This window comes from Aethalodelphis obliquidens, unplaced genomic scaffold (assembly GCF_003676395.1).
Source record: "Aethalodelphis obliquidens isolate GAN/ISIS:26980383/991018 unplaced genomic scaffold, ASM367639v1 scaffold28, whole genome shotgun sequence".
NCBI lineage: Eukaryota > Metazoa > Chordata > Mammalia > Artiodactyla > Delphinidae > Aethalodelphis > Aethalodelphis obliquidens.
The window spans coordinates 8,202,477-8,214,512 of NW_020837972.1; the positions used below are offsets into that span (position 1 = coordinate 8,202,477).

Here is a 12,036-nt window from a genome sequence, read left to right on the forward strand (position 1 = left end):
GACTCATAGACATAGAAAACAAATTTATGGTTACCAAAGGGGAAGTGGAGAAGGGGGGAGGGAGGGATACATTAGAAAGAAAAAAAAAAGGAAAAGAAATACATTTCCAGATGAATCTGAGGAAGAAAACGAGTCTGATGATCCAATACAAGGAAATTGCTTACTGATTCTATAGTTTGCTGCCACACTAAACAAAGTGTAGCTAGTTTACACTGTAGAAGAATTAAACTAGAATAAAGGTTATCCTTCTGATTATGGAGTAAATCCACAGAAGTCCTGAAATTATCTTCCATGGTTACACTTTCTGACCCATTTATTTTACTGCTAGGAATCTATCTTGAAGAATAATCAGAAAAGGGACTTCACTGGTGTTGCAGCAGTTAAGAATCCACCTACCAATGCAGGGGACATGGGTTCAAGCCCTAGTCTGGGAAGATCCCACATGCTGCGGAGTAACTAAGCCCGTGTGCCACAACTACTGAGCTTGCACTCTAGAGCCTGCGCCACAACTACTGAGCCTATATGCTGCAACTACTGAAGCCTGCGTGCCTAGAGCCCATGCTCCGCAACAAGAGAAGCCACCGCAATGAGAAGCCCGCACACCGCAACGAAGAGTAGCCCCTGCCAGCCACAAAGGAAAGGATTGATTACCATAAAAGTCTGGAGAGTGGTTCCTCTGGGTGTGTGCCTGTGGTTCCACAGGGGGTGTGCCTGTGGAGGGGCTTGTAAGACCTAGAGAATAGGGGCTCAGTTAAGCCAGGCTGACTCCTGCCCACCAGCAATGGTGAGATAACAAATAAAAAGTTTGCTGATCCCTGCATCCCTTCAAAGAAATTGGCATATGAAGCCAAATTCCAGTTTGGGAGTCTCCTGGATGATCTTATATGCCAATCAGAGTCATAAAATCACATGCTATGGTCTCTCCAGGGACCAATGGCCCAGAAACTTCTGTTCAAGCCCAGCACTCCCACTCCAGGGAAGGAGACCCACCACCAGGCTGCAGCTCTCAAACCCCTCTGTGTTTAGTTAACTTTAGTATCATGATTTTAGTTAAAAATAAGTCCAGTCATGCCTTGATTGTACTTCGCATGTTCCCAAACCTGTACTCATTAAAACACAATTCTTGGTTTGTCAGGTAATCTTATCCATTTGAAATCTTCTTAATCTCATTTTTACAGATAAAATATAATTTATGTTAGTCTAAAACTAATACTGTTTCATTTTCCAATATATGAATACTAAATTATATGAACCAAAACCATATGACCATAGGAATCATAGGAAAGTTACGTGCGAAAATTTAGTTGGTGATATGCTATTTTTATCAAAACGTTCAATGACCACAAAGGATGAGAAATTATGTTCCAGTATTTGGTGGTGCTGAAAGCAGAATCCTTCAAAATCAATGCCTGAAAACGCCACAGATTACATGTCTCGTCAAAAGCGAGAAAACACAACTGAATAATGGAGGATCTCACATTATCATCATAAATGTACATCTTCTAGCCAAAAATGTTTGATTTGAATCCAGTAAGCTTTAATATATAACCTCCAGTTAATAGGAAATGCCAGGGAATAGAATAATGAGCTAAATGTCACTATGAGGAAGCAGCCAGACAAATACAGAAGCTGGAACTTTCTACAGGTCAACTGGCCCAGCTTCTTCAACATGTCAATGAAAAAGAGGAATTGTACTACAATAAATAATACTTAAGGGACCAGATATAATGCAACAAACATAATGCATAGTCCTGGATTGGATTCTGGTTTGCAAACCAAGAGTAAAGTACATCTTTGAAGGTCAATTGGGAAAATGTGAATATGAGCTTGAAATTAGGATAATGAAAAATTACTGCAGTGAAAATAGAGACTCCACTTTTAAAGGGTGCACACAAAATCCCACCTGCTCCAGGACCCAGGGCAGAAGCAGTAATTTGAAAGGAGCCTGGGTCAGACACACTTGCTGATTTTGTAGAGTCTCCCCGAGAAGCAGGAGGCAACTGGAGCTCACCCTAGGGACAAAGACACTGGTGGCAGCCATTTTTGGGAGCTTGCTCTACCATGTGGACACTGGTGTCAGCAAGTACCATTCTGCCCATCAACAGATGAATGTATAAAGAAGATGTGACACACACACACACACACACACACACACACAAACAGGAATATTAGTCATAAAAAAGAATGTAATTTCACCATTTGCAACAACACAGATGAACCTGGAGGGTATTATTTGCAAAGTGACTGACAAGGGATTAATCTCCAAAACATACAAACAGCTCATGCAACTCTATGTCAAAAAAACAAACAACTCGAGCGCGGTGGAATGGTCAGCTGAGTCTCCTGGTTGCGTCTGGGAAGAGTCGGCGTGAGGCCGCGGTGTGCGGGCTCCAGGGACAGCGGAGGCGACCGCCGGTGGCTGGGGCTCGGGGCCTAAGACCCGAGCGTCGACACCACCTGCGCGCTCCGCTGAGTGCCTGGGGCCGCCGCCAAGCACAGACCATGTTCATGGTGCGCCTGACTTCCCAGCTGCTCGGGGCTGTTCCCCGGGCAGGTTGTAGTGGGCCTTGGCCTGTCTGCGAGGTGTTGGGCAGGCATGCCTGCAGGCCTCGCTACAGCATGCAACCAATAGGCCCAAGTGGGGTTGCCTCCCTCCCTGACAGGCGGGTCCACATGGAGCTTGAGGAGATGCTGGTCCCCAGGAAGATGTCTATCAGCCCCCTGGCGAGCTGGCTGACCATTCGTTACCTCCTGCCCAGACTGGATGCTGGGGCCCCAGGGGCTGTGTCTCCTGCCCAAGTCTATGAGTGTCCGCCCAGCCAGGTGGGGGAAGGGGTCGAGCAGGGGGGTAAGGAGGTCTGGGACGCACCCCAGATACAGTCCAAAAACGTGCTCAAGATCCGCCGGCAGAAGATGAATCATCACAAGTACCACAAGCTGGTCAAGAGGACCTGGTTCCTGCGGCAGAAAGTCAGGGAGGGACGCCTGAAACGGAAGCAGATGAGGTTCGAGAGAGACCTGAGGCGCATCTGGTGGAAGGCGGGCCTGAAGGAAGCCCCCGGAGGCTGGCAGACCCCCAAGCTCTACCTGAAGGGCAAATGAGTCTCGTGTGTCCCTCCCCCAGCCCTGTTACTGCTGATGACCCACTGTAATAAATATTTGGAGAACTTAGCCATCAAACAAACAAACAAACAAAAAAACGAAACAAACAACCCAATCAAAAAATGGGCAGAAGATCTAAATAGACATTTCTCCAAAGAAGACACACAGATGGCCAAAAGGCACATGAAGAGATGCTCAACATCACTAATTATCCGAGAAATGCAAATCAAAACTACATAGAGGTATCACCTTACACTGGTCAGAATGGCCATCATCAAAAACTCTACAAACAATAAATGCTGGAGAGGGTGTGGAAAAAAGGGAACCCTCCTACACTGCTGGTGGGAATGTAAAATGGTACAACCACTATGGAGAACAGTATGGAAGTTCCTTAAAAAACTAAAAATAGAACTATCATATGATCCAGCAATCCCACTCCTGGGCATATATCTGGACAAAACCATAATTTGAAAAGATACATTCACCCCAATGTTTACTACAGGACTATTTACAATATCCAAGACATGAATGCAACCTAAATATCCATCAACAGAAGAATGGATAAAAAAGATGTGGTACATATATACAATAGAATATTACTCAGCCATAAAAAAGAACAAAATAATGCCATTTGCAGCAACATGGATGGACCCAGAGATTATCATACTAAGTGAAGTAAGTCAGACATAGAAAGTCAAATATCATATGATATCACTCATATGTGGAATCTAATTTTTAAAAAATGATATAAATGAACTTATTTACAAAACAGAAACAGACTCACAGATTTCAAAAACAAACTCATGGTTACCAAAGGGGAAACGTGGGAGGGAGGGATAAATTAGGAGCTTGGGATTAACATACACACACTACTATATATAAAATAGATAACCAACAAGGACGTAATGTATAGCACAGGGAACTCTACTAAATATTCTGTAATAACCTATATTCATTCTTTTTCAGATTATTTTCCTGTATATGTATATGTATAACTGAACCATTTTGCTATACATCTGAAATTAACACACCATTGTAAATCAACTACCCTCCAATAAAATTTTTAAAAATTTTTAAAAGAAGATGTGATACACACACACACACGGGAATACTATTCAGCCATTAAAGAAAAATGAACTTTTGCCATTTTCAACAACATAGATGAACCCGGAGGGTATTATGCTTAGTGAAATAAAGTCAGAGAAAGACAGATACTGTATGTTATCACTTATACATGGAATTAAAAAAATAAAACAAACTAATGAATATAACAAAACAGAAACAGACTCACAGATATAGAGAACAAACTAGCGGTTACCAGTGGGAAGAGGGAAGGGGGAGTGGCAGATTAGGGGTAGGGGATAAAGAGGGACAATCTACTATGTAAAAAATAAATAAGCGGGCCTTCCCTGGTGGCACAGTGGCTAAGAATCCGCCTGCCAATGCAGGGGACACGGGTTCGAGCCCTGGTCCAGGATGATCCCACATGCTGTAGAGCAACTAAGCCCGTGCGCCACAGCTACTGAGCCTGTGCTCTAGAGCCCGTGAGCCACAACTACTGAGCCCACGAGCTGCAACTACTGAAGCCCACACGCCTAGAGCCCGTGCTCCGCAACAAGAGAAGCCACCACAATGAGAAGCCCGCGCGCTGCAACGAAGACTAGCCCCCACTCACAACTAGAGAAAGCCCGAGCGCAGCAACAAAGACCCAATGCAGCCAAAAATAAATAATCAATAAAATTATTTAAAATAAATAAATAAATAAGCTATGAGGATATATTATACAGCACAGGAAATACAGCCAATATTTTATAATAACTTTCAATGGAATATAATCTAAAAAATTTTGAATCACTATGTGTACACTTAAAACTAATGTAATATTGTAAATCAATTATACCTCAATAAAAAAATAAGTTAAAACAAAATCTCCAAGGCAATGAATAGTAAGTGCTAAGTCAGTGATAATGAGCTCAGAAAATGAAGCAATCACTGCTAGAATGGTGAGGGAAGGCTTCACGAAGGAGCTGAACTGCCAGCTGGTCCTGGAAAAATGGGCAGAATTTGGATAAGCAGAAACTGCCCATTCTTTAACCCATCCGTCCGCCTAAAAGTGACAGGTCTATACGGAGGACAGCCTGGCTAGGCCATGAGATACTGAGACCAAAAGCCCCCCCCAAATAAGCAAGCAAGCAAACAAACAAACCTCCCTTTAAACCCTAATCAGCTGTTCCTCGTTTTTGTCATGGCTTATGCCCAGCGTGACCCCAGAGCCACACCAGGAAGAGGAGCATCGATTTATTCTGTCCTCATTTTCCTAAAAGATTCCCTCTTCCTGGCTTCTGAGAATGGAATGTTTTGCCTCTGAGAAAGGAATATTCTAACACAGGTATGTGTGGGCCTTCGTATACATGTAATGGATTGAAGGGAGAGTATGGTGGAAGGAATTTTATTTTGAGACTGTCAAGGCAGCAGATACAAAATGCCCTTTGCAAACTGCATAGGGTTCTACCACTTTCATGAATGCACACACTCCAGTCTTCTTTCTTTTTGTGTTTTGATCTGACTCAGTCATTCATATATTCAATAGACGTTTGATAAGCACCTATCATGTGCCTGGCACACAAAGTTACAGACACAAATACAAAAGAAACTGTAAACAAACGCTGAACTCTAGTTAATGGTATACATCCTAAAGTATTAAGGAGTAAAGTATACTGATGTCTCCAACTTCCTTTGAAATGCATCAGAAAATAAGATAAAGTGATGGATAACTTGATGCCTTGCCTGTAGCTGGTAGTCAGTTCTCAATAAATGTTTGCTGAATTTGTGAAAACCAAAACTAGAAAAATTTAAACAGAGTAGATTCTAAGTTCATATCTGGAAGCATATTCTATCTGTGAAATCTGTTCAAGTCTAAAGTTTTTGATCCTCTGGGAAATAGGACACCTAGAGACAAACTGGAATTTGTTATGTCCAGACTGTGGATCACTCAGGTGCTGTGGGAAGCAGCAGAGGCAAAAAAGAACTCATGGGACTTCCCTGGTGGTGTAGTGGTTAAGAACTCTCCTGCCAATGCAGGGGACACGGGTTCAATCCCTGGTCCAGGAAGATCCCACATGCCACGGAGCAACTAAGGCCGTGCGCCACAACTACTGAGCCTGCACTCTAGAGCCCACAAGCCACAACTAGAGCCTGCACACCACAACTACTGAAGCCTGCGCACCCTAGAGCCCATGCTCCACAACAAGACAAGCCACTGCAATGAGAAGCCTGTGCACTACAACGAAGAGTAGCTCCCGCTCGCCCCAACTAGAGAAAGCCCGCATGCAGCAACAAAGACCCAATGCGGCCAAAAATAAATAAATTTAAAAAAAAAGACACTTGAAAAGATGTATGCACTTCCATGTTCACTGCAGCATATTTACAACAGCTAAGATATGGAAACGACCTAAGTGTCCACTGATGAATAAGCAGATAAAGAAAATATGGTGTACATATATACAATGGGATATTATTCAGCCATAAAAATAATGAAGTCTTGCCATCTGCAACAACATGTATAGACGTAGAGGGAATCTGCTAAGTGAAATAAGTCAGACAAAGAAAGACAAATACCATATGATCTCACTTATATGTGGAATCTAAAAAAAGCAAAACCAAAACCAAAAATATACCCAAGCTCATAGATACAGAGAACAGATTGGTAGTTGCCAGAGGCAAGGGTGGGTGAAACAGGTGAAGGAGGTCAAAAGGTACAAATTTCCAGTTATAAAATAAGTCATGGGGATGTAATATACAGCATGTTGACTATAGTTAATAAAAGTTTTTATAAGGAAAAAATTTTCTAACTATGTATGGTCACAGATGTTAACCAGATTTACTGTGGCTATCATTTTACAATATATACAAGTATCAAGTTATTATGTTGTACAACTGAAACTAATATAATGTTATGTGTCAATTATACCTCAATTAAAAAAAAAAAAGTGAAGTGGAGAGAGCAGACATCCTTGCCTTGTTCCTAACCTCAGGAGTCTTTTGCCATTTAAGTACGTTACCTGTAGGTTTTTTGTAAATGAACCTTATCAAAAAGTTCTCTTCGATTCCTAGCCTGCTGAGAGTTTTCATCAGGAATGGATGTTGGATTTGGTCAAATGCTTTGTGTCTGAGATAATCATATGGTCTTTCTCTTTTAGTATGTTAATAGGTGAATTATATTAATTAATATTTGAAGGTTAAATCAACCCTAAATTCCTAGGATAAACCTCACTTATTTTTAATTTATTTAGACTTTTATGGCCCATAATATGGTCTATCTTGGTAAGATGTGTACTTGAAAATAATGTACATCCTGCTATTGTTAGGTGGAGTATTCTATCAAGTCTAAGTCTAATCAGACCTGGTTGATAGTTGGTTCAAGTCTCCTATATCCTTATTTTCTGTTTACTTGTTCTATCAGTAATTGAGAGAGATAAACTGAATTGTGAATTTGTCTATTTTTGCTTTCAGTCCTATCACTTTTTGCTTCATGTATTTTGAAACTCTGTTATTAAAGGCATAAACATTTAGGACTGTTATGTTCTCTTGAGTGACCTCTTCACCATTATGAAATGGGCTTCTCTATTGCTGGTAATATTCTTTGCTCTGGAATGTACTTTATTTTATTACATTATTTGATATTAAATAATGTAGCCACTTCAGCTTTCTTTTGACTAGCAATAGTATGGTATAATTTTTCCATCCTTTTATTTTTAACCTATTAGTGCCTTACTTTTTTATCCAATCAGACAGATTCTGCTTTTTAACTGCTGATGTTTTAACCATTTACATTTAATGTGACCTATTGATAAGTTTAGGTTTGAGTCTATCACCTCCTATTTGTTTTCTATTTGTACTATATGTTCTTCTATTTTTCCTCTCTTTCTGCCTTTAAAAAATTAATGAAATATTTTTATGATTCCATTTTATCTTGTTTGTTGGCTTATTAGCTATAATTCTTTATTATTTTAGTGATTGCTTTAGGGTATATGATATTCATTTTAACTTACCACAGTCTACCATTAAGTGTTATCCTTCCACTTCACATATAGTATAATAATTTTATAATAGCATACTTCCATTTCTCCCCTTCTGACCTTTAGGCTATTGTTGTAATGCATTTTATTTTTACAAATGTTATAAACCCCATAATACACTGTTATCATTTTTGTTTAAATAGTCAATTATGATTTAAAGACATTTCTATAATAAGAAAAAAACTGTATTTACATATAATTACCATTTCTAGCTCTCTCCGTTCTTCCGTGTAGATCCAGATTTCCACCTGGTATCATTTTCCCTTTTGCCTGAAAAACTTCTTTTAGCATTTTTTTACAGTGTAAATCTGCTGATAAATTATTTTGTATATCTGAAAATGTCTTTCACCTTAACTTACAAAATATATTTTCACTGTGTGTAGAATTCTAGATTGAAAGATTTCTTTTCAGTTCTTTAAAGATGTGCTCCATTATATTCCCTCTTACATTATTTTTGATGAGAAATATGATGTCATTCATTTCTTTGTTCCTCTTTACGTACTGTGTCTTTTTCTCTGGTTGCTTTTAAGATTTTCCCTCTATCACCAGTTTTAAGCAATTTGATTATTGTGTGCCTTAGTGCATGTAGCAGTTGGGTCCAACCAGGAGAAAGAAATCACATAGTAGATTAAGAGGGGAAATTTAAGATGAATAGATAAAGAAGATGTGGCACATACATACAATGGAATATTACTCAGCCATAAAAAGAAACGAAATTGAGTTATTTGTAGTGAGGTGGATGGACCTAGAGTCTGTCATACAGAGTGAAGTAAGTCAGAAAGAGAAAAACAAATACCGTATGCTAACACATATATATGGAATCTAAAAAAAAAAAAAAGGTCATGAAGAACCTAGGGGCAGGACGGGAATAAAGATGCAGACCTACTACAGAACGGACTTGAGGACATGGGGAGGGGGAATGGTAAGTTGGGACAAAGTGAGAGAGTGGTAGTGTATATATATGAACATATAAACACTACCAAATGTAAAATAGATAGCTAGTGGGAAGCAGCCGCATAGCACAGGGAGATCAGTTCAGTGCTTTGCCACCACCTAGAGTGGTGGGATAGGGAGAGTGGGAGGGAGGGAGACGCAAGAGGGAAGACCTATGAGGATATATGTATAAGTATAGCTGATTCACTTTGTTATAAAGCAGAAACTAACACACCATTGTAAAGCAATTATACTCCAATAAAGATGTAAAAAAAAAAAAGAGGGAATTTAATATAAAGGGTTATTAACCATGATAAAAGAGTAACTAAAAGAAATAAGGAAACCCTATATGGTACACTATAGCTGAATGAGAATATCCATAAAGGACAGATGTGGAAGGGTTCAGACCTCATTGGGAGGAGGTATGGTATAGCCCCACTGGATAGCAGAGAAGTCTGCTAGTTTGACCAGGTCAGAGGTGGTCTGGAGTTCCCAGGCAAACAATAAGCTATACTGTGGAGTACAGGTGGGGAGCAGGTAACTGGCAACCAATGACATGCAGGAGAGAGTCTGAGTGTTGATGGGGGAAGGAAGCCTTCAGAGCACAGGGTCACATGGAGGTTCTAGTTTATATGTTCAAAGAGCTGAAGAAAGGACAAGGGTGCAAACATTGCAAAAAGACCATGTTGTGGAAGGCTACACCAGATGTCCTCACACTGACACCTCTGACCCCCAACCGGCACCAGAAACAGCAGGAGAGCTTCTTTCTCCTACAGTGTCCCTCTAGCACCAGAGCCCTGTATTAAGAAAGCTTAACATCACGCTAACTTTAAAGAATTCCTTTGTTTATCTCAGAGTGTGTACTGAGGGTGCATCTGGCGCTGAAAGGCAGTAAATTGTTAACTGACAGTGTAGTTTTCTTCATGTTTCTTTGTCTGGTGTTCCTTGAACTTCTCAGATCTGTGGGTTTATACTTTCCATCAAGTTTGGGTAATTTTCAGCAATTTCTTCAGATATTATTTCTGTACTTACCTCTCTTTGGGGAATCCAATTACACTTGTATTAGGCCACTTGAAGTTGTCCTGCAGCTAACTGATGCTCTTTTCTTTTCCTTTTTGTGTTTCATCGTGGAGAATTTCTATTGCTACGCCTTCAAATTCCCTAATCTTTTCCTCTGCAATGTCTAATCTGCAATGAATCTTGTCAGTGTACTTTTCATCTCAGACATTGTAGTTTTCATTCCTAGAAGTTCTATTTGGATCTATTTTATATATTCTGTGTCTCTACTCAACTTCTGAACATACAGAGTACAAGTTATAATCACTCTCTTAATGTTCTTCTCTGCTAATTCTAATATCTGTGTCAGCTTTGGGTCAGTTTCAATGGATTGATTTTCCTCTTTATGGATCATGTCTTCTTGCCTCTTTGTTATTCCTATAATTCTTTTTGAGCTTTGTTCTGGGAAACAGTTAAGTTACTTGGACATGGTTTGATCCTTTTGAATCTTGCTTTTAAGATTTGTTAGGCAGGTCCAGAGCAGTGCTCAGTCTAGAACTAATTATTCCCTACTACAAAGGCAAGACCTTCCTGAGTACTCTACCGAATGTCTAATGAATTATGAAATTTTCCTGTCTAGCTGGTGGTAACAGTGCCTGTTGCCATCACTGTGTGAGCCCTGGGCAACACTGCTTGTAATTTCTTCAAATTCCCAGTCTTGACTAGTTTGCTCATGTCTTGTGCTAATCAGTCTCTGCTGAGCATTCAAGAAAGAACTTCGCAGATCTCTGGTTCTCTCCATCTATCTTTTCTTTCTGATACTCTGTCCTATGAACTGTTGCTGCACTGGTCTCCCTAGACTCACAGCTCCATGTTAACTCAGGGAATCTACTGGGCTCTGCTCAGTTCCTGCTCCTGATGTCAGAGCCTGGAAACTCAAGGCAGGATGGGACAATTGTAGGGCTCATCTCTTTTGTTTGCCGTCCCTCAGGGATCACTATCCTTCATTGTTTGATGCCCAGTGTCCTGAAAACTATTGTTTCATATAGTTTCTTTTTGGTTTTTCTTAGGTAGGAAGGTAATCTGGTTCCTATTATTCCAGCTTGTCTGGAAGGAGAAGTTCCCAATATACTTTTATATATTTTTTATTGAAGTATAGTTGATTTACAATATTATATTAGTTTCAGGTGATTCAATGATTTTTACAGATTATACTCCATTAAAAGTTATTACAAGATAGGGCTTCCGTGGTGGCGCAGTGGTTGAGAATCTGCCTGCTAATGCAGGGGACACGGGTTCGAGCCCTGGTCTGGGAAGATCCCACATGCCACGGAGCAACTGGCCCATGAGCCACAACTACTGAGCCTGCACGTCTGCAGCCTGTGTCCCGCAACAAGAGAGGCTGCGACAGTGAAAGGCCCACACACCGTGATGAAGAGTGCCCCCACTTACCACAACTAGAGAAAGCCCTCACACAGAAACGAAGACCCAACACAGCCAAAAATAAATAAATAAAAAAAGTTATTACAAGATAATGGCTATAATTCACTGGGCTATACAATATATCCTTGTTGCTTATCTATTTTATACACAGTAGTTTATATCTTTTAATTCCATACCCCTGTATCTTGCCCCTCCCCTCTTCCCTCTCCCCAGTGGTAACCACTAGTTTAGTTTGCCTTCTATATCTGGGAGTCTGTTTCTGTTTTGCTATTTACATTCACTTGTTTTATTTTTTTAGAATCCACATATAATGATATCATACAATATTTGTCTTTGTCTGACTTATTTCACTAAGTATAATATTCTCTAGGTCCATCCACATTGCTACAAATGGCAGAATTTCACTCTTTTTTATGGCTGAGTAGTATTCCTCTCTCTGTGTGTGTGTGTGTGTGTGTGTGTGTGTGTGTGTGTGTGTGTGTGT

At 40.2% G+C, this 12,036-nt stretch overlaps 1 protein-coding gene and 1 pseudogene across 5 annotated transcripts in view; one reads left to right on the plus strand and one right to left on the minus strand.

Annotated features, from left to right (window-relative positions):
- Positions 1-12,036, minus strand: part of BICDL1 (BICD family like cargo adaptor 1) — a 96,547-nt gene that overhangs the window by 48,713 nt on the left and 35,798 nt on the right. The window lies entirely within an intron of this gene.
- On the plus strand, positions 2,466-3,169 carry LOC113629801 (aurora kinase A-interacting protein pseudogene; annotated as a pseudogene).